General features: G+C 49.1%; 1 protein-coding gene across 3 annotated transcripts in view; it reads right to left on the minus strand.

Annotated features, from left to right (window-relative positions):
- Positions 1 to 24633, minus strand: part of Bicra (BRD4 interacting chromatin remodeling complex associated protein) — a 77564-nt gene extending 52931 nt beyond the window's left edge. For all 3 annotated transcript variants that reach the window (XM_006228344.5, XM_006228345.5, XM_006228343.5), the window contains exon 1: positions 21070 to 24633. The gene's annotated coding sequence lies outside the window, so the exon portion shown is untranslated. The remainder of the gene's footprint in view (positions 1 to 21069) is intronic.
- Between the last annotated feature and the right edge of the window lie 1639 nt (positions 24634 to 26272).

Consider the following 26272-nt stretch of genomic DNA (forward strand, 5'->3'; position numbering starts at 1 on the left):
ATGGGGATATATGTATGGGGGCATGTGCATGTTAGTATAGGTGCTAGAAAAGGCCTGAGGTGCAGTGTCCCCTGGAGCCTGAGTTACAGGCATTTGTGAGCTATGCAACACAATCCTGAGGCCATTTCCTGCCCCCTTTACTTGGTTTCTGAAACAGGACCCCTTGGTCTGCTTTCCAAGTCCTGGGATTCTATGCTTCACCACACTCAGTTTAACACTTTATTTCTGAAAGCAGATTGAGAGAGGACATATAAAACAGCACCATAAACTAGCAAATGACATACTTACATATATTTAATTTACATTTATTTGATTTTTACCAACTGACTAAAATGCAATATGTTTTGATTTTCTATCTATAAATGCAAAATTACAGGTGATATGCTATATCAAATTATTTAAATATTATATTGCAAATATGGCTGTAGGTAAAATCAACATAAATATAAAGTAGATAGCATGCCAAAAACTGCTAAGAGCTATAGAGTAAAAGGCCTCTAGGGAAAAAGAGTTAAAAATGTATAGTTTTAAATGGGCAATACTGAGGCAGGAGGACTGCTGTGAGCTTGAAGCCCCCTTCAACTGCACAGTGAATTCCAACCTGGACTAAGGACATAAATGAAGTGGTATCTTCAGTCTCGATTGAGGAAGGATGGAGGCCAGAGAGGCAAGGAGGGAGGAATGAGTGACAGATGAGGACAGAGAACAAAGCCAGGGGCTGGTAGTGTACACAAGAAAGATGATACCCAGGCCAGACTCATACCAGTCATCCCCTGGGCAGAGCTTCTGATAACTAACATAATGACCTCATGGGGAATAGTCTGAGTTCTTTTTTATTCTTTATGATATATTTATTTTATGAATGTGAGTACACTGTAGCTGTCTTCAGACACACCAGAAGAGGGCATCAGATCCCATTACAGATGGTTGTGAGCCACCATGTGGTTGCTGGGAATTGAACTCAGGACCTCTGGAAGAGCAGTCAGTGCTCTTAACCGCTGAACCATCTCTCCAGCCCTTGGTTTGTGTTCTTATTTGGGGTTTTATAGGCGCTTGAGAGTAAGGACATGAGGTCCAAACTGAGCCTGTTTAGTGAGAAGGTTCAGATAACCCAGGAGAGAGAATGTGGAAGACAGAGGGAGAGAAGAAAAACCCCTTCCTTGGCTATTCCTCAAGGATTCTTCCATTTGAGGACCCTTTCCAGGTCTGGCCTTGCTTGCTTCCAATCAAACTATATGACCCACATGATTTGCCCATGACATTTGGTTTCTGATCTAACCCAGCAAGGAGCTTCTCTTTCCTCCCTCAGCACCAGGGAGGCCAGGCTTATGAGCCAGCCTCAAGCTCTGAGCCTTCAGAGAGCAAGCTTCTGAAACTACACCACAGGCCCATCAGACACTGTCACTGTTCATCCTGACTCTGGCCAGGCCTGGGGAACCTAGAAGTAAACATAGCAAGACCTGAAGACAACAAGCGGGATATGCAACACACAACCCTGGGAGTTATACAAAGAAGCAGGATTCTGCACAGTAGCCTTCTAAAGCTCCCAAGGCAGCCTGGCACAGTGACACGTGCTGTAATGGCAGCACTTGGGAAGGCAGGTAGAATCTATCAGCAGTATAAGAAGTTCAAGGCCATCCTCAGCTACATAGTGAGTTAAAGGCTAGCCTGGGCTATCTAAGTTAAAGGCTAGCCCGGGTTATCTGAGTTACGGTCTAAAGAACACACAGGGACCAGTAGTGAGAGGGTTCAGAGAGTAAGGATGCTTGAAGTCAATCAAGCCTGAACCCCTAAGATGGATCCCTGTGACCAAAATGGTGAAGGGACTTGTTTTATGACTTCCTCGTGGCTTAGAACATGCACACATGTACACTTGCATAACATAAAACGTAAAAATAATTTTTAAGTGCAACAAGAACCAATCAAAACCTTTCTAATGACATATGCCTCTCAAAAGGCAGTTTTTCAGATTCTCCCATAGCACCTATGGTGGGCTCTGGGTTTACCCAGCAACCATACACCAGTATTTCCAGCCAGAAGCACACATGTTCACACAGAGCTAAGAAAAGAGTATACATATCCTGCCTCCAGGTCAGGTCTTGTGGCCCAGTAAGTCATTTCAGTGGCTTGCCACCACCACTGCTGAAGCTGGCATGTGGGTCTTGGTTCCTGCTATTCGAAAAGGTCTTTGTGCCCAATGCACAAGCCAATGGCTTCGAGGCTAGACAGGCTCTGAAACAGGTCTGTTTCTATTTCTCTCTCCCATTGGCAGTCTCACTCTGTATTCAAGACTGGCCTCGAACTCCTGCCCTTTTCCCCTCAGTACTGGGAACACTGGCACAACCCACAGCATCTGGCTACAATTCTAGAATTCTCTCGTGCTTCTCCTTCTGCTACACCCACCCTCCAAGTCCTCCCCCTTTTCTAAGATCACAGTGGAGGCTCAAGAATGAAGCAGCCAGCCCCAGACTGCTGTGGGCCAGTGTTCCCAAGGTCTAGCACAGGCCTGTCACCAACCAGCCACGTAGAAGCTCTGATTGTGCGTGCGAGGGGCAAGAATGGCAAAGCCCTCCTGGAATGCAATTTGGCAAGCCTCCTCGAGTGTAAGGGCACGCTGCCTCTGCCTCAGCTATGCCTCTCTCTTGCATAAGAGATCTGAGGTTCAGAGATGGAAAAGAAATGTGAGGTCAGGTCACTACCAGGCTCTGACCATCCCCCACACTCTTACAGGCTCCCAGCACTCAGAATCAAAGCCAAGTCCTGGCCAAAGACACAGAATGGAAACCACAGAGCAAAAAGACACTCGCTCACCAGCTTAGAATAATGTCAATACAAGACACCCAAAGGACTGGAGGCAGAGCCTGTCATTAATCCTTGCTTTAATTCAGGAAATGAGGATGTGATTCAGCACTAGTCTCCCAGTGAGGAACTAGGGGTGTGGCTCGGTGGTAGAGCAACTTGGAGAGACTACCTAACATGCTAGAAGCCCTAAGTCTGATCCTTAATGGAAACAAAACAAAATATTCAATCTATAGGAAGCAAGAAGAGAGCATGGATGGGAGGGGTTGGGGATTTAGCTCAGTGGTAGAGCGCTTGCCTAGCAATCGCAAGGCCCTGGGTTCGGGCCCCAGCTCCGAAGGGAAAAAAAAAAAAAGTAAACTGACAATTAGAGAGCATGGATGGGGGCAAAGAACACAAGAGATATCCAAAAGCGAAAAAGGAATGCAGATTTAAATCCAACCTTATCGAAGATTATAGCAAACATAGCTTGGTTATTATATTCATGAATGCAGCTACAGGTACTGGGGAGAGACATGATCACGAACTTCAGGAACCAAGAACTCCAGGGCTAGACTGGGCTATACTTTGTCTCAAAAAATAAAAAATAAAACCAGGGGGATGAAGAGATCACTCAGAGGTTATTGCTTTTCCAGAGGATTGGGGTTCAGTTCCCAGAATTCATGTTACTTGGCTACAGAGATGGCTCATGAGTTAAAAGGGTACACAGGCCTTCCGGAGGACCCCGTCCGATTCCTTTAACCCATATCAGGTGGCTCAAAACCCCTGTAACTCCAGCTCCAAGGAATCTGACACCTGGCCTCTGTGAGGACTGAATAGGAGCATACACAATTAAAAATAAATCTTTCACTATCTTTGGGGACTGTGAGATGTCTAAGCTGGTAAAGGAGCTTGCAGCCAAGCTTAACAATCTGAGTTCAAATCCTAGAATCCACATAGTAGAAAGGCAAGAACTGACTGCTGCCAGTTTTCCTCTGACCTCCACACTGTGCTGTGGCATGAACACTACTTACATTCATATAAATGAGGGTAAGAAAATGTTTTGATTGCTATACTTGGGTGTTTAGCTGACAAAGAGTGAATTTGCGATGGTTGGCGGTGACTGTCAGCTTGACAATCTAGAATTACAGGATTCCAGGTTGAGGCTGTGAGTGTTCCTAGACCGGCTCAACTCGGGTGGGAAGGCTCACTCCAAATGTGGGCAGCACCATTCCCTGGGCAAGTACCAGTGTCCGTTTCTGTCTGCTCCCTGACTGTGTAGACAATGTGACTGCCTGTGGCTGCCTCTCATTCCATCCTGCTGGGCTTCACCCTTGAACTGTAAGCCAAAACGCACCTTTGCACAGGGAAGGAAAGAAGGAATCTATGTCTGAGACTTGCCAGCCAGTGTCTGAGAGCCCACAGGTTACCAGGCTCCCCAAGGGGTGCATCAGTGCATTAACGTTTGAGGCCCTTGAGCTGCAGCCCAATCTTGTCTATTTCAGGGCAGGTATAGTATCAAGTCACAAAATATTGGTGACAGCAACAGCAACAACAGCCGGTACAGAGAGCAACTGGCAGGGTCTTTAAAAGTCATCGGAACTAAATTCCACAGCTAAATTAAATTCCACAGCCACCCTCCCAGGGGGTAGTGTGGATCTGCAGTCAATACAAAACTGAATTCTGCATTCCCCACCCCTACCTCAACTCACAGTGCACATGTCCCTGGATTGCCCTAACTGTCCCTTAATATCAACAGCCACTCTACATGGGTGGCCAGGGAATGAATTTTGAAACGTCTACATTGGCTACTATGAGGAGGAACACAGAGCTTTGGTGACCCAGAATGTCATCCTTCTAGCTACCAAGAAGGCAGAAGGGCTCGCTAGCGGAAACCAAGCTGGGAGGGCAGGGCTTTGCTCTCAGGACATGAATCTGTCACCAGCCTCAGTAGATGAGGTGCTCTCACATATACCTAGAGACTCCAGGAGGCTGTTGACATGGGTCACCACCATAACCACAGGTTACCAAGGCTTTACGGACAAAGAACAGAAGCTTCTGAACTGCATCAACCGTGGTTCAGGGGCAATTAGAACTATGGTTCAGGGGCAATTAGGAGATAAGAGAAGAAGTAAGCTATTTTCTAAAGTGGCTCTGGGCTTTCTGGCCTTGGACCTGAGAACTAGGACCTGGTCTTATAGTTTGTGAATAAAACACTGGCAAGGTGTGTGTGTTGTGATAATGACGACAACGATGATGATACCCAGCAAGGCAGTGAACATCTCCATGCCTCAGTTTCCTCCTCTGTGAAATAAGGCACTTCTAAACCAAACTCCTAAATGCAACTGTGAGTAACAGCACAATACTCCCAAGTCTTTTGCAAAAAGATCTATCCAGATATAGACCAGGTAGAGCCAACTCAGGTTGTCATAATCTAGACTCTAGACTCTAGATAAAGCCCTTAGGCAGGGCTGGGCTAAGCTCAGTTGGAGAATGCTTATTTAGCACAAAGACCTGGGTTTGATTCCCAGCAGAGCATGGGTTTACTGGGTGTGGCAGAGAACTTGGGAGTGGGAAGCTTGAGAATTCAAGGTCATCTTTGATTGTATTGTGAGCTCAAAAAAGCTGGGTCACAGGAGTTCCTGTCTCACTGAAAAGAGCCCAAAATCCTTTCTCCAAATTAGACCAGGGATATTAGTACACACCTTTAACCTCAGCACTCAGCAGGGAAAGGCAGGAGCATCATTGTGAGTCTGTGGTAAGCCTATCTGGAGTGAGGCCCTATTTCAGAAGAAAAAAAACCTGGAGGGTATACAGTTATTGATGTATTTTTCTATTGAGAACCCCTTAGAGGAATCTGAAGACCCCAGAACTACCTTGTGCTTATAGAAGGCACAAAGAAACAAAGGTCCCTGACCCAGGCCAGGCAGGAAGACCTCCTAAGTGGTTTTCTCCACCAGGGTGGCCTCAGTTATTCCCAGAGTCCTTAGCAGCCAACCTGTGAGAAAGCTGTTCTCCTCAGCTCAGTCCGGCACTCCCCTGCCTCTTCCAGAACCTTCCATCACTCTTTCTTCTCATACGCTCCAGAAACCTGGTCATACTCTTAGAACTCGCCCAGGGTGTCCTCTATACCCACAACCTGTGTGAAAGTTGCGTGTGGCCTCTTCTGCCTACTAAGTATGGACTGGATTGTGTGTTAGGTCCTGGAGGGCCTGTAGGAGACTATTGTGCCAATGGGGCAGGGGGCTGTGGGCAGACACCTGCTTAAGGAGCCAGCGGTAGAGCATGGGGAAGTGGCCCTGGGCACAGCCCAGTAGAGACAGGTGAGAGTGAAGGAGCTGGGAGCCTGGGTGTGGGGAAAACAGATAAAAGGGCGGGAGATAAGGTTAGGGAAAGGAGCCAGGTACAAGGACTTTGGATGGAAGGACAGGGCTTTCCACCTCAGAGAGCCTAGAGCCAAGAGGTGGCAAAACTGTTGTTTTCTTTCAGTCTTATAGCTGCCTCTGTCTGCCCTCTCCCCGCCCGGGCAGCCCTCACTCATTCCTTCTTTCCCCCTTTTATATTTCTGTGTGTTTGTGAGTGTATTAGTGGTGTGCACAATGTGCTGTGTGGAGGTCAGAGGGCGACCAATGGAGTGGGAGTTGGTTCTCTCCTACCATGTAAATCCCTTAGGCTGAATTCAGGAGGTGAAGCCAGGCAGCAAGCATCTATTATGGAGCCGTCTCGCTGTCCACTCCTCAACCTTCCTAGAGATAGGGTTTCAGGGAGTTTGCTATATAATTGAGAATGGTCATGAACTCCCCACAGGGCCCGCCCTCCCAGCTTCCTGAGTTCCTAACCGTGGTCCAGAGCTTCCAGAACACCTGTTCTAACCCAGGAAACCTGACCCTAGTCCCTCTGAGCCAAGAGGCTTCTGGAAACTCCCTACTTGTTCAGGAGGAGACACTGACCTTCACACCTGGGCGAGACTCTCCTCCCCACAAGTGCACAGCATAGGGAGGACAGATTGATTCTTGGTCAGGCCAGTCCCTCCTTCAGGAGCTGTCCTCACACATCCTCACCCTTGTCTCCCTTTGCCAACCCAGGGGTGTCTGAACTTTCTTATGGAAGGGCTGCCCCTTATACCACATGCATGTCCACCTGTGAGCTACTCATCCCCGTGGCCTTGCTCTTGAACTCCTTTTCCGTCCACAAACCCACAAAACCACTCACGTCCAGTTCCATCTGCCAGGCCCACCCTCCCTTGAAAAGCTCCTAGTGGCTTTGATCAAAACACCTCAGGCGAAGGGCGTCCTCTTACTGCTAGCCACTGTGCCCAATGCCCGCGGAGAACATTCTACTTCAAGAAGCCTGCCAAAGTGCATAATCAAGACGGAAGCCTCTTCCTGAACCAGTCCGGGAATCTCGATCCAGAACCTCTTCCTCACCTGCCTGGAAAGCAAAGTTCTGCCTCACCATGCTCAAGGGGGCCACAAACCACAGGCCAGGAAGACAGAATTAGAATTAACTAGCAGCAAATCTCAACTCGGGTAGAGACTTGGCATAGGGCTTTGCCTCTGGGACAGACAGATGGCCAGAAGTAACCTGGGAATCTAAACTGTAGATTTCTTTCAATTACTTTCCCTCATTTACCCCCGTACCTCCAAACCATTACTCCAGTGCCAGGGACAAATCCAGGCCTCATGGACTCAAGAAATATATTCTACTGGCAGGTACAATGGCTGGGTAGGTAAAAGGTGCTTGCAGCTAAGCATGGTGACCTGAGTTCAACACCCCCCAGGCCCACAGGGTAAACTGAGAAAAACGACTGCAGCACACTGTCCTCTCATTTCCACACATGTGCTATGACATGCACTCCCTCTTCATAAACACAAATCAGTAGATAAATGTGATAAGAGGCTTTTTTTAAAGGGGAAAGCAAAAATGTTCTACTACTGAGGCAAGCAGTGTAAGCCATTGTACATGACACAGAGAAAAGCGACAGACAGAGAGTGTACATGTGGTATTTGAAAGGCAGCTGGGGAGGAAGGCACAGGAGGGACACAAGCCTTTACACCCAGCAAAATCTCCACACAGATCCATCTGCAGGGACAGCGAAGGATGAGCCACACACAGATACGGTGAGTGACCGCGGGCTGGAACTGCCAGGAGTGATAGGGAAGGCTGAGCAGGCAGATCACACTTCCACTATGTCTCTGGATGTATTAGAACTGATCATATATGTATATAGGTGAACATATGGACCTGGAGTAGTACATTTATCACAAGTGATTCTGTTCTTTTTTTTTTTTTTTGTTTTGAAATGGAATCTGCTATGTAGCCCGGGTTGGCCTGGAATTCTCATCTTCCCACCTCGGCCCCTCTAGTGCTGAATCCCTATGGCCACTCTGTGTGTGCACACATGTGTATATGTGTGAGTTCAAGGACAACCTAGGATGTCATTCCCCAGGCACCACCCACGTAAAAAATAATTCTTAATATTTTATTTTATGTCACATGTATAGAGGTCAGAGGATAACTCTCAGAACTCAGTTCTTTCTGACTACATGGGTCCCAAGTATCTACTTTGCTGATCTCTCAGGCCCTCCACCTTTTCTTCAGACAGGTCTCATAGAGACTCAGGGTTCACTGATTACGGTAGCCTAGCTGAGAGCACCCCAGGAATCCACCTTCTCTGCCTTCCCAGTGCCAGGGCTATACATATGCACTATGACACGTGACTGTTTTGGTTTTTCGTTTTTTTTGTTTTTTTTTAACCAGGATTTGGGGCTTGAACTCAGGTCCCCATTCTTGCAAACCAAACTCTTTAGAAACTGAGCCACCACCACCACCACCACCCCACGCCCCCAGCCAGCACATGCACACGGTATAACTTACTTTGTTTTTGCTTAGGTATGTGTGTAACTGTGTATGGGACTGGGTGCTAGGTTTTAAATGCTGGTCCTTACAATAAAGCAGCAAGCGTTCTTAATTGGTGAGGAATACCTTGTCCCTCCCTATATTTGTACTGAGTTAAATAATTATCTTGTACCTCTGCTATGTGGGTGAGGGGATATCTAGGCACAGAAGCTGCCTCTATGTTTCCCAGCAACAAAAGGGGGCACAGCTAGCTCCAGGCTTCTTAAAAATCAGAGTAAGGACCAGCCAGATGGCTCAGCAGGTAAAGGTGCTAACCACCTGAAGCCTACCCCTGTGGACCACATGGTGGAGAGAAGTTTGTCACCCGACCTCAATACACACAGAGGTGCACGTGTACACACACACACACACACACACACACACACACACACACACGCACGCACACACACATTTAGCTTGAAAAGTTTTTGTTTGTTTGTTTTCTAAACCTAAGTTAAAGTACAGAGTCATGGAAAGGGACATACTCAGGAAGGAAATGGTCTGGGTGGACACCAGAAAATTCTGTTCATCCAAGTAAGAAGCCAGGAACTCTAACAAATAGTGAACCTCGAGCCAAGCATGGCAGAAGCCTATAATGCCAGCTCTTAAGAGACCAAAGTAGGACTATATTTAATGCCAGTCAGAGTAACTTAGTGAGAGCCTGTCCCAAGTTATAAAGAAAAGGGAAGACTAAGGGTGTGGCTCAGTGGTAGAGCCCTGCCTAGAATCCCCCAGTGAGGGGCTGGGGGCGTGGCTCAGTGGTAGAGCCCCCACCTAGAATCTTCCAGTGAGGGGGCTGGGGGCGTGACTCAGTGGTAGAGCCCCTGCCTAGAATCCCCCAGTAAGGGGCTGGGCACATGTCTCAGTGGTAGAGCCTCTGCCTAGAATCCCCCAGTGAGGGGCTGGGGGCATGGCTCAGTGGTAGAGCCCCTGCCTAGAATCCCCCAGTGAGGGGCTGGGCACATGGTTCAGTGGTAGAGTCCCTGCCTAGAATCCTCAGTGAGGGGCTGGGAGTGTGGCTCAGTGGTAGAGCACTTGCCTGGAATCCACTACACACCAAGAAACATACAACACACCAAGAAACACCTATACTCATATACACACAAAATTTAAAATAAAAATTTAAAGGTTAAAAAAAAAGGAGAGGTATTGAGAAACTATCTGCTGTTAACCTCTGGCCTCCATCCAAAGGGAAACACATGTTTATGTGGACAGCTACATACCACAAACCCCTGATCTATGCAGTGGGTCTACAAAGAATGATACCGAGTGAAATGTGTTCACTCCAGGGCTGACGAAATGGCTTAGTAAGTAAAGTGCTTGCTGAATAAGTGTGAGGATCTGAGTTTGAATCCCCCAGGTCCCAAGTAAGGGTGGGCACAGTAGCACATGCGTACAATTCCAATGATCCTGTGGTAAGATGGGAGGTGGAAACACAAGAACCCCTGAGTGTTCATGACCCTGTTACCTTGGCAAAACAAGAAACACTACCTCAAACCAAGTGGAAGGCAGGGATGGGCACCCCAGGTTGCACTGAATTCCAAACACATACATGTACTGGCAAGTCCATGCCTGTACACATACTAACTCACGTCATAAACACACGTAGAAGGCGCTCAACCTGAAGGACAGCCAGGCATGGCTGTGCTTGCCCATAACCCCAGCACTGAGGAGGTAGCAGGAGGGACACCACACAGACCTGTCTCTAGCAACACGCTGAAGGACAGCACTCTACAGGTGGTATTCCACAACTGTGAAACACCGGCTGTGGCCAGGATGACAGTCATCAGGGACAGTGACTGGGAGGGTGCGAGCTGGGTGGGGCCAGGAATGTGCTGTGTCTTGCTGAGGAGTGTGACTTACACTGTGGCATTCTCTGGCTAAGACTTGTCAGAAGACAAGGGTGGACTCTGTATATTTTATTGTATGTAAATTACACCTCAGTGAGATGACAACGAGGAAGCAGATTTGCAGCAGTCCTCCATTACCTGAGGAGCAGAAAGCCCAAGACCTCTAGAGGATGGTTCCAGACGCTAATGATATGGTCTTTCACATATATTAATTAGTATATAAATTAACCTAATTAATATATCATTTACTTATACCAAAACAAATGAGACTATATAAATAATATATGAAAAGTCTATATTCTCTATACATATATATCTACGATAAAGTCTAACTTATAAGTTAGACATAGCAAGAGATTAACAGCAACAGAAATGAAATAGAACAATTAGGGCTGGTGAGATGGTTCAGTGGGTAAAGGTGACTGTTGCACAAGCATGAAGATCTGAGTTCAAGTCCTAAAGCACCGTAAAGATGAAGGAAAGAACAGATAACGCGGTTGTCTTCTGACCTTGAGATCTCTACCATGACATGTGTATATACACACCGCAACAATAAAATTGAAAAATGGAACAATTTAAACCATCTACCGGAAGTTTATGAATGTTCTCTGAAAATGGTTCATCCAAGGTGTTTATATTTTATTTTGAGGCAGGGGCTCATGTAACTCAGGCTGGACATAAACTTTCTGTGAAGCTGAGAATAGTCTTGAACTTTTCATCCTCCTGCCTCTATCTCCTGAGTGCTGGGATGCTAAGCTTGCTTCACCATGCTGGGTTTGAGATGCTAGGGATTAAACCCAGTTTTGTTCACAGCTAAGCAAGCTGAGCCACATCCTACCCTGTGTGTGCCGGTGCCCAAGGCTAGGAGAGCATGAGTGCCCTACTCCATCACTCTCTGCTGCTGACGCTGCCTCCCCCTCCATCTCCGTCTCTGCCTCTTCCTTGTTTTGTTTTTTTTTTTTTGAGACAGGGTTTTTCTGAGAAGCCCTGGCTGTCCTAGAACTTGCTCTGTAGATCAGGCTGGCCTCAAACTAGCAGAGATCCTCCTGCCTCTGTCTCCCAAGCGCTGGGATTAAAGGTACATGCCACTACTGCCTGGCTTCTGCCTTACCCTTTTCTTTTGAGGCAGGGTTTCTCATTGAACCTGGAGCTAAGCTAGCAGCCAGTAAGCCCTTAAAAAAAAAAAGCTCCCAGCACCAACTCTGCCCCATGCATGGGTTACTGATATGGAGGTGGCCATGCCCAGCCTCTGAAGTGAGTGCTGGGATTCTAACGTGGGTCCACGTGCTTGTGAAGAAGTACTTTCAGAGGTACATCTCTCCAAACCGGGAAGGTACTTTGATCCACTTTTGCTTGTTCATATTTATTTTATTTATTTGTGAAGCACTGTCTTCTGTACCCAAGGCTGGCTTCAAATTTGCTACATAGCTGAAGATAGCTTTGAACTCTTGATCTTCCTGCCTCCACCTACCAAGCGGATTCATGTGTTACAACCCTGGGATTTTTACGGCGTTTGCTCTAAGACAGTCTTGCTCTGTAGCCCAGGCTAGCTTGCAATCCTCCTCCTTCTGCCTCTCAAGTGCTGGACAACAGATGTACCACTACGCCCAGCTGTAATGCATCCTACAGCACTGTATTCACCCCTCTTGCTCAATTTAAATAACTGAAACCATGAAGTAGAGGAGCCATCACGAGGAAGCCTCGGGAGCTACCAAGCCCCCTAAGGAGATCTCTCCCCACTATGCCAAGCATTCAAGGCACCATATGTCCCTCAGGAGGGACAGAGAAAAGTTAAGGTCCAGTGCATTGGTAGGGTCCACGATATGGCAGCCAGCCCACCCTGTATCTGGACAGACAAACCGCAGAAGTGCCCACACCTGGTTCAGGATACCAGGGGGACCTCATCTTTAGGTACCCTGGAATGCTGAGGTAGCAAGACTCCCCCGCCGGCTCTTTCAAGGTCCCTAGGGTCATTAACAACAGTCCCATAGCATTAGACAGGTATCTCAGCTCACTGGGCCCCTGAGCCTGCTGGAGAAGAAACTAGGGAAGGGTCACCGAAGGATCATGAGTTCCCTCCAAGCAGAGGGAAGGATGACGCTAGCAACTAGAAGGGTGCAAAGGCAGCTGAGGCTGGCTGGAGGGGCGTGTGTAGGGGTATCCTGAGTCATCAGCCATTTATTTCTCTGACCCAATCAAACTGCAGAAAGAGCGACTCTGTCCGCCATCTCTAGAGCACTGACACCAGCTGTAACCAACACACTTCACTCCTAGTGCCAGTGCGGAACACTTGGTCACACAAGACTGCAGTTAACAATGGGGTTCGAGAGAGAGGCTAGTCTTGTCTTTCCCCTAAGTTTTAAGGAAAAGACCAGCCTTGTCACCCAGCCATAGAGTTAGAAGGGGCAGAGCCAGGTCTAATTAAACCCCAGGCAGTTGACCCAGGCATCCAAGGGACATACCACCAAGCAGAGGCTACAGCCCCCTTCTTCCACTCTCCTTGATGAGAACAATGTATCTGTTTTATGTGTACATGTTAGAATGGGACAAAATCAGGGCCTCCCACATGCTCCTGGACCAGCCTCTCACAGGGAGATTCCAGGCACTTTACATCCTCAGAGCCACACCCCCTAGCCCCCATCCTCCATCCCCCTTTTTTTCAAAGAGGAGGAATGTTTTGTTTCTCGCGGTGTGGCAAAGCCAGTGCTTCCTAGTGGGAAAACAACAGCCATCACAGCACACGGCGGCGCTCAGACCCCTTTTCTGTTTCTTTCTTTTTTTTTTTTTTTTTTTTTTTAAATCTTTTTTTTTTTTTTTGGTTCTTTTTTTTTTTTTTTCGGAGCTGGGGACCGAACCCAGGGCCTTGCGCTTCCTAGGTAAGCGCTCTACCACTGAGCTAAATCCCCAGCCCCCCTTTTCTGTTTCTAACACAGTCTCACTAAGTTTCTCGGCCTGACCTTGACCTCTCTCTGGAGCCCAGGTAGGACTTAAACTCAGGATTCTCTCGCTTCAACCTTGCAAGTAGCTGGGATTTTGGGCCCGCACCACCAGGCCTAACACATGGGAACAATTTCTTCCAATAATTTCAGCCATCTGTACCCTACACTCCACACACCCAATGTATGACCCCCCAAACCTAGGCAATCAGACAATGCACCATAGGGCGAGACCAAGATGGGGGGGGGGGTACTGAAGTCCCAAGCTGGGGAAGTCAGGAGAATGTATAAGCAAGCCCAAACCCTCATGATCTGTGATCTGTTTTCCCCACCCAAGAAATGGACAATGCCAACGCCGCCGCCACCTTCTAGAAGCACAGGCCATCCCCTGGAGAAGGTGAAATGGAGTCTGGACCCAGAAACAACACAATGGATAACACCATGTGTTAGAATATGATCCCACCGAAAAGAAACACTGAGCAAAAGTTAAAATGATTGACCTGTGTGGAGGAGGGGTAACCGACCAAAAAAAGGATCAGGGGAAAAAAATTGTTCCAGGAACATCTGGGCAGGCTATATGCTACTTTGAACTCTGCTGAGTGGTTGCTTGCAGATTTCTCTAATAGAAAATGAGAATCTGGACTGGAGAGATGGCAGGGATTAAAAGTATGTTCAAAAGACTCGAATTCACCAAGTTCAATTCTCTGCGCCTGCTTCAGTTGGTTCAAAATTAACTCCAGCTCTAGGGGACACGACACCTATTGACCTTCCTGGGCACTGCACTCACACGTGCAAATCCCACCACCTCCCACGTTTATGTAATTTAAAAATAAAAGCAATAAAAAATTCAAAATGGGAAGCTAACTATAACAAAGTGAGCCTGGGAGCCTCTCCGTCAGTGGTGAGGCTTATACTGAAAGCCTCCTGTAATTCACAACCATCCAAGGAGAGGGAGTTCTGTTACCCAGAAGTCAATTAAGGCTGGATGGTATGTGACCATCGTGCCTGGTGCCCTCCACTTCAAGTGCCAATACCTGACCTGCTGCAGTGGCTCAGTGCACAAGCCACCAAGCCTGATAGCCTGAATCATATCCCCAGAACCACATGGTAGATGGCTCCTTACAATCTGGCCCTAACCTCTACATAAATAAATGTAATTACCAATGCTTTTAAAGATGAGTGCATCATTAATAAACCCGCCGTCTGGCTGGAAAACATTTTTTTTTTTTTAAGTCAGGCTTAGTAGTGCACACCTTTGATCCTAGCACTCAGGAGGCAGATCTCTGTTGTGAGTTTGAGACCAGACTGGTCTACATAGCAAGTCCCAAGCCAGCCAGGGCTAAATAGTGAGACCCCTATATAAAAAAATTAAAAAATAAAAACTTTAAATACACACACACACACACACACACACACACACACACACACACACAGTGCCAAGCCTGATGACCTGAATTTGATCCCCAGGTCCCACATGGTGAAAGAAGAGAACTGATTCCTCTGTAGGTTGCCCTCTGACCTCCATACATATAATAAACAACAAACAAACATAATAAAATAAATGCGGGGTTGGGGATTTAGCTCAGTGGTAGAGCGCTTGCCTAGGAAGCGCAAGGCCCTGGGTTCGGTCCCCAGCTCCGAAAAAAAAAAAAAAAAAAAAGAACCAAAAAAAAAAAAATAAAATAAATGCAAGACTGTACGTAGCTTGGGGAGATGATTCAGCTGGAAAAAGTGTACGCTGTGCAAGCATGAGGACACGAGTTCAGATCCCCGAACTGGAATAAAAAGCCAGGTATGACCATGCAAAGCTCCAGCACTGAAGGAGAGGAATGGAGGGAGACAGAACACAGTTCTGGGCTGAGAGTCCCTGTCTCCAAGCATAAGCATAAAGTGAGGGGAATGAGAGAGCAAGACACCTGGGACCTCGCTCTGGCCTCCGCACACATACGCACTTACCACATACACACTCATAAGCTCCTATACACACAAAGTAAACTATAATGCCAATGCTGGGGGGGGGGGGGCTGTGTAAGATATAAGACCCGGAACTTGGCACAGAGCTGTCCTCCTCGCTACTGGGGAGCTGAACAAAAAAAGGTTCACAAAATCTTAGGACCTGGGAGATGGCCGTGCAAGCCAGACAATCTGAACTTGGTCCCTGAACCCTATATAAGAGCCAAACAAGGTGGTGAGCATCTGTAATGCCAGCATTCCTATGGTGAGATAGGAATGCTGACACAGGAGCCTTCCCTAAGCTTTTGGGCTGACTAGTCTGGAGTACCCAGAACAGGGGCAAACAGTAAAAGAGACTTAACTTCCAACAGCATGGAAGGCGAAGCTATCCTCTGGCCTTCATAGGCATATGACCACAAACAGACATATACATGAAAATACTTTTTAAAGTGTTCAAGGACTGTGTGGGCAACATAATTTAAAATACAATGTGTCAGGGAGTGACTCAGTGGTAGAGCACCAGTCAAAAATCCCACAATGAGGGGCTGGGGGCATGGCTCAGTGGTAGAGCCCCTGCCTGGAATCCCCCAGGGAGGAGCTAACAGTATAGCTTACTAGCATGCAATGAGACCCTGGATTCCAGACCCAGCACTGAGAAACCTGGCATCCTGTTTTGTGCCTCCATTATAGAATTCCCAGCCCACCTAGGTTGAAAAGGTTGCCTGGAAAAAGAATTGGCTGAGGTGGAACAGACCCCAGACACAGTGACTCATGAACTTCACCCGAGTTGCATTTCCTCACAGCTACCGGTTAAGGCTGGTCCTGGGTTTCATGGAGGAGGAGAAACAGGACTAGAGTCAGCAAGCCCCATTTGGGTAGCGAGTTACAGAAATGAAACTCAGACCCTCTGCTGGGTTCCAAGGTTCTGCCCTGCACAACTACATGTGATACAGGCTCTAAGCAGGGGTAGAAAGCAAAGATGTCCTGGGACACAAACACTGCCAGCTCGTTAAGGCAGCTCGGCAGACTCTGGATGAGAACAGCCAGAACGGACTTCCTTACAGGGCAGCATCCCAGACATCTCTGAGAGCTACCAGGAAACAAACCCCAGGCCTTCATCCAGCAGGTTGGCAATACACAGTAACACAGCCACACCATCACAGGGAACAAAGTCTTATCTAGCCAGTGGAATACCACAGAGCCCACCGAAAGGTGGAAAAGCCACACAGAAGCTGTCCTAGGAAGATGATATGAAAAAGCAAAGGGCTGAACAATAGGAGAATGTGTTACGAACCATGCAAAGTGAGTTTCTTTGGAGAGTTGAGAAGTTATCCCCAGGGAGGAAGCTGGAGGGAGGATAGAAGGCAGACTAACAACCATAACTTTCTGTTTCAGGTTTTTGGTTTTTTTTTTAATCTGTCCTTTAGGTATTAATCAGTTAAGAAAATGAACCTCACCAGGCGTGGTGGATACGCACACCCTTAATCCCAGTGCTAGGGAGGTAGAGGCAAACAGATCTCTGTGAGTTTGAGGCTAGCCTGGTCTACCAAGCAAGTCCAAGACAGCCAGGGTTTGTTACGCACAGAAATCCTGTCTTGATAACAACAAAAAATTCTGGTGTGACAGAATCTCAGCAATTGGAGGTTATATATATATATATATATATATATATATATATATATATATCAAAGTAAAAACAAAAACAAAACAAAAAATCAGAAGCAGGGAGGAGAGAGCAAAAACAGCTCAAACTTCCTCCTTGGAGTTTCTCGGGCCATCCAGACAGAACTAATCAAGCCCTGCTGCAGGGAGCCCAGCAATTCTCCCGCTGACCAGGCTTCCAGCAAAGACACTGATCCAGGGCTGATTCCCCAACAGTCCCCCAACCCCCAGCAACTTTAGCTGGAAACAACTGAAGAAACAAAGGCACTCTGCCTCACCAGCCACCACCTGAATGCATAGAACTCATACACAAAATTCACTGTCCCCAAACTAAAAATGCCTTTGGAAAGCTCCTCAGGCCCTTTCACGGGGAACCTTGTCTGTCCTGGAGACACAAAGGCTTCAGTCCACTGGGAACAGTTAAACAGAGGCTGCTACAGGCACAGAAGGAATTGGGGGGCGGGGAATCCTTGGGGACCACTCGATTCAGCACTTCCCAACCTTGCTTGAGGCTATGGTATGGCTATATCTTTCATAGCTGGGGACCAAAAAAAAAGTGAACAGAGGATAAAGGGGAGGGGGTGTATGACCCTGCTGGGGAGAGGAAGCCAGGTGCAAGGCTCTTGGGCTGCATCCAAGAATCAGGGGAGGAGACCAGGATGAGATGACCTGGGCCTCCCACCCCAGCTCCTGAGCTGCAGGAGAAGGGTGGGGGGAGATGGCAGGCCTGCCTGCTTGCAGCCCAAGCTCCTCCGAAGGAATGCCACGTTTTTCTGTTTCCAATTAGCATCCCCCCCCCCCCAGCCGCCCTCTGCATTCTTGAGACTAGGAGTCAAGGAAGCCTTGGGGAGTCAGGAGGGGGAGCTGGCCTTAGGACTAGGAAGCCCCATGTATACCCTAGAACCTCTTTCCCCCATCTTCCCTGTGACCCAAAGGTTTGATGCTGACTCCTGGTCCTTCCACAGGATAGGGGAACCCCTACCCCAATATCCCAGGAAAAGTTAGCATAGGTGCCAGAGGCTTCTGGCAAAGCAAGGAAGTAAGTACACAGTAGGCAAGACATAGGACTGTCCCTTTTAGATCTAATTTAAGTTTCTCCTATCTTCCCCAAACAGGCACCTCCTCTCAGGGAACACTGAATCTCTAAAGTCAGTGTTCCCAGCAGCCCCCTCTCCTCCTGGTGTGCCCAGTCCTTGAGTTATATTATCCTTACAAAAAGAAGAAATCAGTGTGGGAGCAACAACCCTAGAATCAGACCCTATGCCTACGCCTCAGCCTCATAAGGAACCCTCCCATCACTAGCCCCTGCAACCTGGCCAGCACAACTTAGCCATGGAGCACATACTTGGCCCTCCGTTTATTTTCCTGTAAAAAAAGACACCACCCATATCACCTCCCTCACTGGGGGCAGTGAGCTCTTCTCTAGTGAGCACACCTTAGCCATTGCTTACTGTATTCTCTCTCTGCTCACCTTAGTGTGGAACACCCCTCTATCACATGGGTCATCCTTATCCCAAACACCTAAGGCTAAATAGATAGCCACTCCTTTCCCTACCTCCGAGTCAGGTCAAAGAACTTCCAGCATGTTGTAAGGAGGTGACAGAGCCAAGCAGGTGACAGTCCTGCCTAAGTAAGGTTAGGGCTGGTGTGAGATCCAAGTTCTTTGCCAGTTGTATCCAGACGCCATGTGGGTCTCAGGCCAGAGGAGCAGAAACCACTACAACAGTCCCAGTCAGACAATCAGTTCATCTTCCCTCCCTACAGTCCAATGACAGCAATCAAGCTAAGTCCCAATCAGATGAAGTGCTGAGTGATGGTGGCACAGTACTGGGTCCTAAGCAATGCCAAGCCCTAGACATCCAGCTAGACCTGGGCTCCCCCTGTCCCGACACACACCAGACACAGGTGAAATGGCCCATGGAGCTGAGCCCTCATCCTCCTCTGCCAAACCAACTCTGCAGGGAAAACACCTGGCGGATGTCTTCTAAACCCAAGTCCACTTAAGTCAAAGTGGACAAAGTAAAGCAAAGTGAGTGCCAACTGGTATAGGCTAGGCTGTATAATCTCTAGGATGTTGTGACCTGGGGCTCAAAGTGACCCCAACTGTGTGACCTTATACTAATCCTTTAACTACTCTAGGCCTCAGTGAGCCTGCCTGGGAAACGGGAACATTTCATTGTGCTCACTCCTCAGACTGTAACAAGGATGGAAGACATTTAGCAGTAGCCAATCCAGGGTAGAGAGTGGTTATTTCCGGCTTCTGGGAGGTGGGGGAGCTACAGAGGAAGACAGGGTACTGAGGTAAACAACTGATAAGTCCCGTGAGGCCGCCTAGGAAAAGGGTGGTCTCTAAGCGTGGCTTCCCCTGTTTCCTCATCTTGGGGGTTGGGGTCATCTTGGAGTGCAGGTGTGGGGAGAGGCTGTGTGCCAAAGATCTCTTGACTTCCAGCCTGGAGTCTTGGATGTTCACACATCCCCAGATTTTTCTGACACCACGTTGGGGATAGCAACAAAAGGGGATGAAGGTTTAAGACTTGGGGGTGGGGTACCAAATGCAGTGCACAGGGACTCAGAAGGCCCTGTCACCAAGACTTCCCCAGGAGAGTTGACCCGGCAGCCTCTAACCCCACCTCCAGGGATGTTCAGCTGCTCAGAACCACAAAGCAAAACAAAGGGGCGAGGAGAGGAAGGAGCCACTATGCCTTCCAATCACCGCGGGCTTCTGAGCCCGCGCCCTCCCGCGGCTCGTCGCCGGGTCCTCAGGCTGGCGGAGGCCCAAGGCCTGGCTGGGTAGCTCCCTCCCTGGTCCCTTGTCTCCCCGCGGCTGCCGGTGACAGGAGCGGAGGAAGCAGCCGTGGGGCAGCCAAGGCGATGGGAAAACCAGATGGTCCTAAACCTCCTCCTCCCTCCTTCTCCACCCACCCACCCACCCAACCATCCACCCGACCATCCATCCATCCATCCTAACCCACCCCTCTCCCTCCAACCCCACGGCCTGGCCCCCTTCCGTAGGGACCTGGCCGGGATCACTCCGGGGAAAGGATTGCCTTTGTCTAAAGGTCACCACCCGGAGCGCGGTGCCCAGGGTTGGGCCTGGTGCCTCCCATTCCTAGGCCCATGGAGTTGGAGTTCAGGGGCCGCCCCAAATCCCAGAAGGTGACAGGCTTGGAGGCTTCCTTTTTCCCTCCCTTTGATCCCTAGGAACAGGCCTCCTGCAGGACTAGCCCGCTGAGGGGGCGGGGGTCCTCTACACTCCCTGCCGGGGATAGGAGAACCAAGTCAACTCCTCTCATTGTTTAGGGGCGATGGAGAGGGGAGACCCAATGGCCTGCATCCCAGTTCATCCCTCCCTACAAGCCTGCAGAAGACCCCCGATTCTCCCCGGCACCCCCAAGAGGGACTTGGGGAGGGGGGCGCACGGGACGCGCGACAGGGGGGGAGATGGATCCAGCTGCCTCTCTATGGCCCTTGGCGCTCCCCAGAAAAGGCGGGGAGCACGAGGAAGGGAGGGGGTCCTTAAGGCGGGCGGGGGGGTCTCCGCCCCTCCCCCCTGTGGGACGTTCGCGCTCGCCCCTCTCCTCCGTTGCATTGTATCCCGGGAAGGACCAGGGAGGGAACCGGGGCGCAAGGTTTGAGATCGGGGCGCAATGAAGGGGGAGCTCTCTGCAAGATCGGGGTGGCGGCGGTGTCGCGAGAGACCCGGGATGGGGGTGTGCGGATAGTGGTGGGCGCCGATCACAAAAAAAAAAAAAAAAAAAAAAAATCGAGCCGGAGCAGCGGCAGCGGGCGCAGCGCCCCGGTTGGGGGGCTGAGTGTGGAGAGTCGGGGGGGAGTGGGTTCGGCCCCAGCTCTGGCTCTCTCCCCCCAACACACACACCCTCGCCGCCGAGCCCCACTCCCCCCCTCGCTTTTGCGCCCTGTCACAGCCCCGACTCGCAGGTAGAGAGAGTTAAGAGATTTAAAGAGAAATTGCTACATTGTGAGAAACTCACCCTGATGTTTGAGCAGCCGTCGGCGCGGGGTCTCCGGGACGGCCCCGCACGGGCTGCACAGGGAGGACCCAGAAGGGGCCGGCCGGCCGGGCCGGTCAGCGCACTGCCTGATCGCATGGCGGGGCCCGGCTCCGCTGCGCCCGGGCCCGCCGCCGCCCTTGCAACGAAGCGGCCCCGCGCGGCCCGGCCCCGCGCCCCGCTCCGGGGAGCGCCCCTGGGGTATGCAAAAAAAATTTTTTTAATTAAATGCAAAAAAAAAAACCTTGCTGGTTTTGTGTCCCGCCCCCCCTCCCCTTCCTCCTCCTCTTCCTCCCCTCCGCCCAGCTACGAGGAGGAGCCACAGAAGGGTCCGCCTCTAATGTGTCATCTAACCAATCGTAGTGAAGAGCGCTAGAGCGGCAGATCTGGAAGCCAATAAAAAGCTGCAAACTCTGTGGGCGGGAGCACGGAGTATCGGCACCGCCCCCTCCTCCTGGCGGAGCCCGGCTGCTAGAGCGCCTGCTCCGTTCTGGTGCCGTAGGTCTGCAACCTGGAGCTGGTATTCCGGTTGGTAGTGGAAGAGGAGCTAGGGGGATCCGTACGTGTCCGCATCCCTGCGCCAGGCCCGCCTAGAGAGGACCCCTTGTGCTCCGTGGCCCAAGATAGTGGCTTCTGCGGGACGATGCGCAGGGCACTTCAGAAGATTTGCAAAGATAGTGCGGTCGAGGCTTCTAGAGGAGGTGGGACAGTAGTGTGCTTTCCCGCATCGGACCCCGAGGGTGCCAGGCGATGGGAACATTGGGGATGACCCGGACTCCAGGCGTGGCGTATCAAGTCTCTCCGAGCCTGGGGATTTTGAGCCGCTGTGGCGCAAGGACCATGGTCAGCCCTGCTAGAGAGCCTGCTTCTTCATGCCTGGCCAGCCGCGCAGATCCGAAGCTCAAAAATCCTTTGAGTGACGCTTGGATTCACAGGTCTATTCGCAGAGCACTTGGTGAGCGGGCATTTTAGCACTGCGCAGCGCGTTCCCAGACCGCCCCGGCCTGCCCTTCTGCACAGCACTGGCCTGATCTCTTAACATTCAGGTCTCACATACCCTTTCTCCCGAGCTCTAGAAAACGTTGTGCACAACAGTAGGTATCGAATAAATGCGTTGTATAAACGACTGATCGATCTGTTTTGTAAGTCTTATCGTTGATTTCATGGTGCACTAGCCTTAATACTTAAGCATACATTTTAATTGTTTGGGGGGGGGGGGCTAGGTCTTGCTATGAAGCACAGGCTGGCCTGGAACTCCTCCATTCATCTCCCAGGTGTTAGGATAACACTTGGGTGTCACTATGACTGGCTTAATTTCTTTAATTGCTTTCATGAAGTCTAAGAATATATGTAATGAGGGTGTTTTTCTAGTAAATGAAGGTCCGGGTGCAACAATAAAAAATTGTAAGAGGCTGGAAGCTATGGGCCCTGAACCAATGAGCAGGATCCTGCTAAACGATGTCCTTTGCTACTTGCTTGCTGTGTAATGTGATGTAAATTACTTCATCTGTACCTCTATTTCCTGTTTTCTAAAATGCTGATTGTGGGTTTGTTGCTCGGTGGGTAAAGTTGCTGTCCACAAGACCTGGCAAAATGATTTCAATCCCCAGGAGCCACATTGGTAGAAAGAGAACCAACAGCACCAACAAGTTGTCCTCTGAGCTCTATGCTTGTAATGAATGTCTTTGGTATTTTTTTTTAATATGATGGGCTGGTTTTATAGAGCCATCATAAAGTGCCAGCCGCTACCATTATATGATGACTTGGTAGAATCCATTGCAGAAGTGAAGCACTGAGAGCGTTCATCCTTTTGCACAGCCTTGAGGTGTGTGGACCACTTGGGAAACCGGTACTGTGCACATTGCTTTTATTTTTGTGTAGTTGGCCCAGTGGGTTGACCTGAGGATGTTTCTAACCAGAACTGCCCTCAGAGGGCTGGACATGCAGAATCACTATACTTGGGAGATGTGAGATAGAGAATAGATCAAGGTCCTCCTCAGCTACCTGGGGCTACACGAGTGCCTGTCTCAAGTCTCAGAACTTGCCCAAAGGAGAAGGAGTTAACCCCGATGTAGATAACTTCACACAGTGTAGAAACACAACTGTGGCTCCCAAAAGGGAAGCGTTTTGTCCAAGATCATGCATCCAGGAAGTGGGACCCAACCATCTACTGAAAATGATGTGCAAAATGACCTGACCTGGGCGTCACTTGGGTGTCTATATTAGAGCTACCAGCCCCGGAAAACTCAGAACTTAAGGTGGAACAGACGGGGAACTAGATATCTTGAAGCCAAGGGGTTGACTCTACATCAGCTCATACATTCACATGGAAAATGTGTTCTAACTAGCTGCATCAGGAATTCAATGAGAGCCATGAACTCCTCCTGCCTCTCACCCACTTTAGTTTATTAGGTGAGGCAGAGAGCAAGCAAGTTACAGCCTCGCTTCTCTACTAGACCATGCTCTACAAGTCCCAGATTTCATTTAATTTAGTGTTTAGAGAAAGAGGTCTTGCTACATAGCTTTGAACTGGCTGTTTCCTTGCCTCAGCTTCCCAAGTGCTGTGCTACCACACCGGTCTAGGCTCTGGGTCTTTCTGCACTGTGATATATCTTCTACCACTAGGATTGTACTCAGCACTTAGTACATAAGATAGGTTTGCTGGGGGTTCAAAGGCATTTTCTGATGTCCGGCAAGTTCAAAGCCTGGGCTTCATAAGACCTTGCCTCAAAAACAAAGGTTTGCTGAAAAGATACTATGACTAATACCCAGACCTCTTAGGCGAGGGCTTTAAACACGTGCTACTTGTAAGTCCCTGGTTGGGTGTGGAGGAACCAAGACAAGACAGCCCCCAAGCTGAGTCAGAGCTGGCACAGCCCTGGGAGATCAAATGTCCATCTTCCTGGGCATCCCTGAAAGCCCATCCAGGCTTCCAAGCTAGTGACAAGAGCCCATGGTATTCAAAAAGCACTGTGTGAGGCTGGGGACATAGTTCCATTGCTAGAGTTTTCCTAGCTCCACATACACTAGGCATGGTGGTTGCACACCTATAAGCCCAGCATTCTGGACGTATTCAGAAGGATCAAAAGTTTAGGATCAGTGGTTGGAGACATAGCTCTGTGGTTAAGACTGAATTACTTTTACACGAGGACCCAAGTTCTGTTCCCAGCACCTATGTCAGCTCACAATAGCCCTTAATTCCAGTCCCAAGAGAGTTGATACCCTGTTTTAGCCTCCTTAGGCACTGTAATTCGTGTGTATATATTCAAACAGGAATCCCATACACATAGTTTGAAATAAAAATAAATCTTAAACAACAGTCAGTCACATATCAAATCTAAGGCTCACCTGGACTACATGTGACCCAGCACATCTTTAGTTCCAGCACTTGGAAGACAGAGGCAGGTGGGTCTCTGAATGCAGGGCCAGCCTGCATAATGAGACCCTGTCTTGATGATGATGATGATGAAGAAAAAAAAATCTTTTTTAAAAAAAGGGACAAAAACACACACACACACACAAAAACCACACACCCACACACACACACACACACACACACACACACACACACACAAAGGGACAGATGGCTGCTGTTTTTTTTTTGTTTGTTTGTTTGTTTTTAATCTCTATTTCAGGTTAAACCCAGGGTGTCATACAGCAAGGGCTCTAGCCACCATCCCCAGTCTTCTTGTTCACTTTTAATCTTGACATGGTCTAAGTTGCCGAAGTTCAGGTCTTGAACTTGCTATCCTCCAGCCTCAGCTTTCTTAGCAGCAGTGATGACAGGCCTGCACCACCAGGCTGGGCTGATGATTTTAATTATGATAGTATAGAGAAAAAGAAAAGGTAGAAGTCCAATGGTCTTGCTGTGGGCAAGTCCAGATATTGGGAACTGCCTTGCCCAAAGGGCCTGACATCATTTTGTCCTCTGAATCCTCCAGCCAGGTGAGCATCCTTTCTCGCACATTTCTGCATATGCCTTAGCTTCTTCAGAGCCCTGAGCTTTTCAGAAACGCAACACACTACTGCCAGCTCCTACCCAGGAGAACCTCATCAGCGCCATCTGTCTACAGACGATGTTAGTAGCATCCGTTTAATAGCCTAGGTGGACTTCAGTCGTGCTGTGTAGCCCAGGGAAACCTGAAACCACACACACACACACACACACACACACACACACACACACACACACACACACACACACACACGGTTGTGGTTTCTGAAGATAAATTTCAGATCAAGTTTTGGTCGCAAGCGCCATTACTCGCTGAGCCACCTCGTCAGCCCCTCTGCCACCTCATTTTAAATAAATGGCTTCTACCACTGCAAGTAGAAACACTTCTCCTGCGGTTCCTGTCAGGCAACAGAAGCTTCGAACTTTGCGCCCCAATTGTTTCATTACCCGCGAAACCAATGGCACACGATTGGTGCACTTTTTTCTTTTGCATAGAACACTTCAACAACCAAAGCCTGGCTCCCTTCCTGAAACACTCCTGCCTTTCCAGGTTACTTTAAATAAGGTGGAGAAGAGAAAGTTTTCACGAGACTTTCAGGGCCCCGGGTCTTGGTGGCCAGGAAGAGGAAGAGAAGGAAAAGAAGGCACCGCTTCCTTTGTAGCCTCTGTCCTCTAGCCATGCCCTTCCACTGTGGCTGTAAGGTACCCCTTCGAGGACAGCCACGATCAGAGCGCAATAATCCCACAGCAAAATCAGGCAGCGACTAGACAAGCCCAGCCTGGGGTCCTCAGCGCCGCAAGTGCGAGGGGCGGAGTCTGGTCTTTGATTGGCTCAAGGTGGGGGCGTGGCCACAGCTCCTCCCCACCTCCACCCCATCACACACACTTACAAGATAAAATAGGCTTCGCGCCACGGTGCTCGAAATTATTCGTGCAGCGGGCGTGGCTTATGTTTGTTTACACGCTTCTATTGGCTGGATTTGAATCAGGCCGAGCGGGTGGGCTTCGGAGGCGTGGCCTCGGAGAGCAGGGCTGGCGGCTGACAGCTCTTAGAGTACAGGACCACTAAGGATGGGATTTTGGATCTGAAGAATCCTTTTTGGGGTGTCTGTCAGCTTCCTTAATAAAAGCCAGTCAAGAAACTGAGGTGCACGTTTTCGTAAAAATTCCTAAAACCAAAAAAAAAAAAAATCATGAATATGGTTTAAAAAGTAGATTAGCAACCTAGCT

The sequence above is a fragment of the Rattus norvegicus genome, chromosome 1, assembly GCF_036323735.1.
Source record: "Rattus norvegicus strain BN/NHsdMcwi chromosome 1, GRCr8, whole genome shotgun sequence".
Taxonomy (NCBI): domain Eukaryota; kingdom Metazoa; phylum Chordata; class Mammalia; order Rodentia; family Muridae; genus Rattus; species Rattus norvegicus.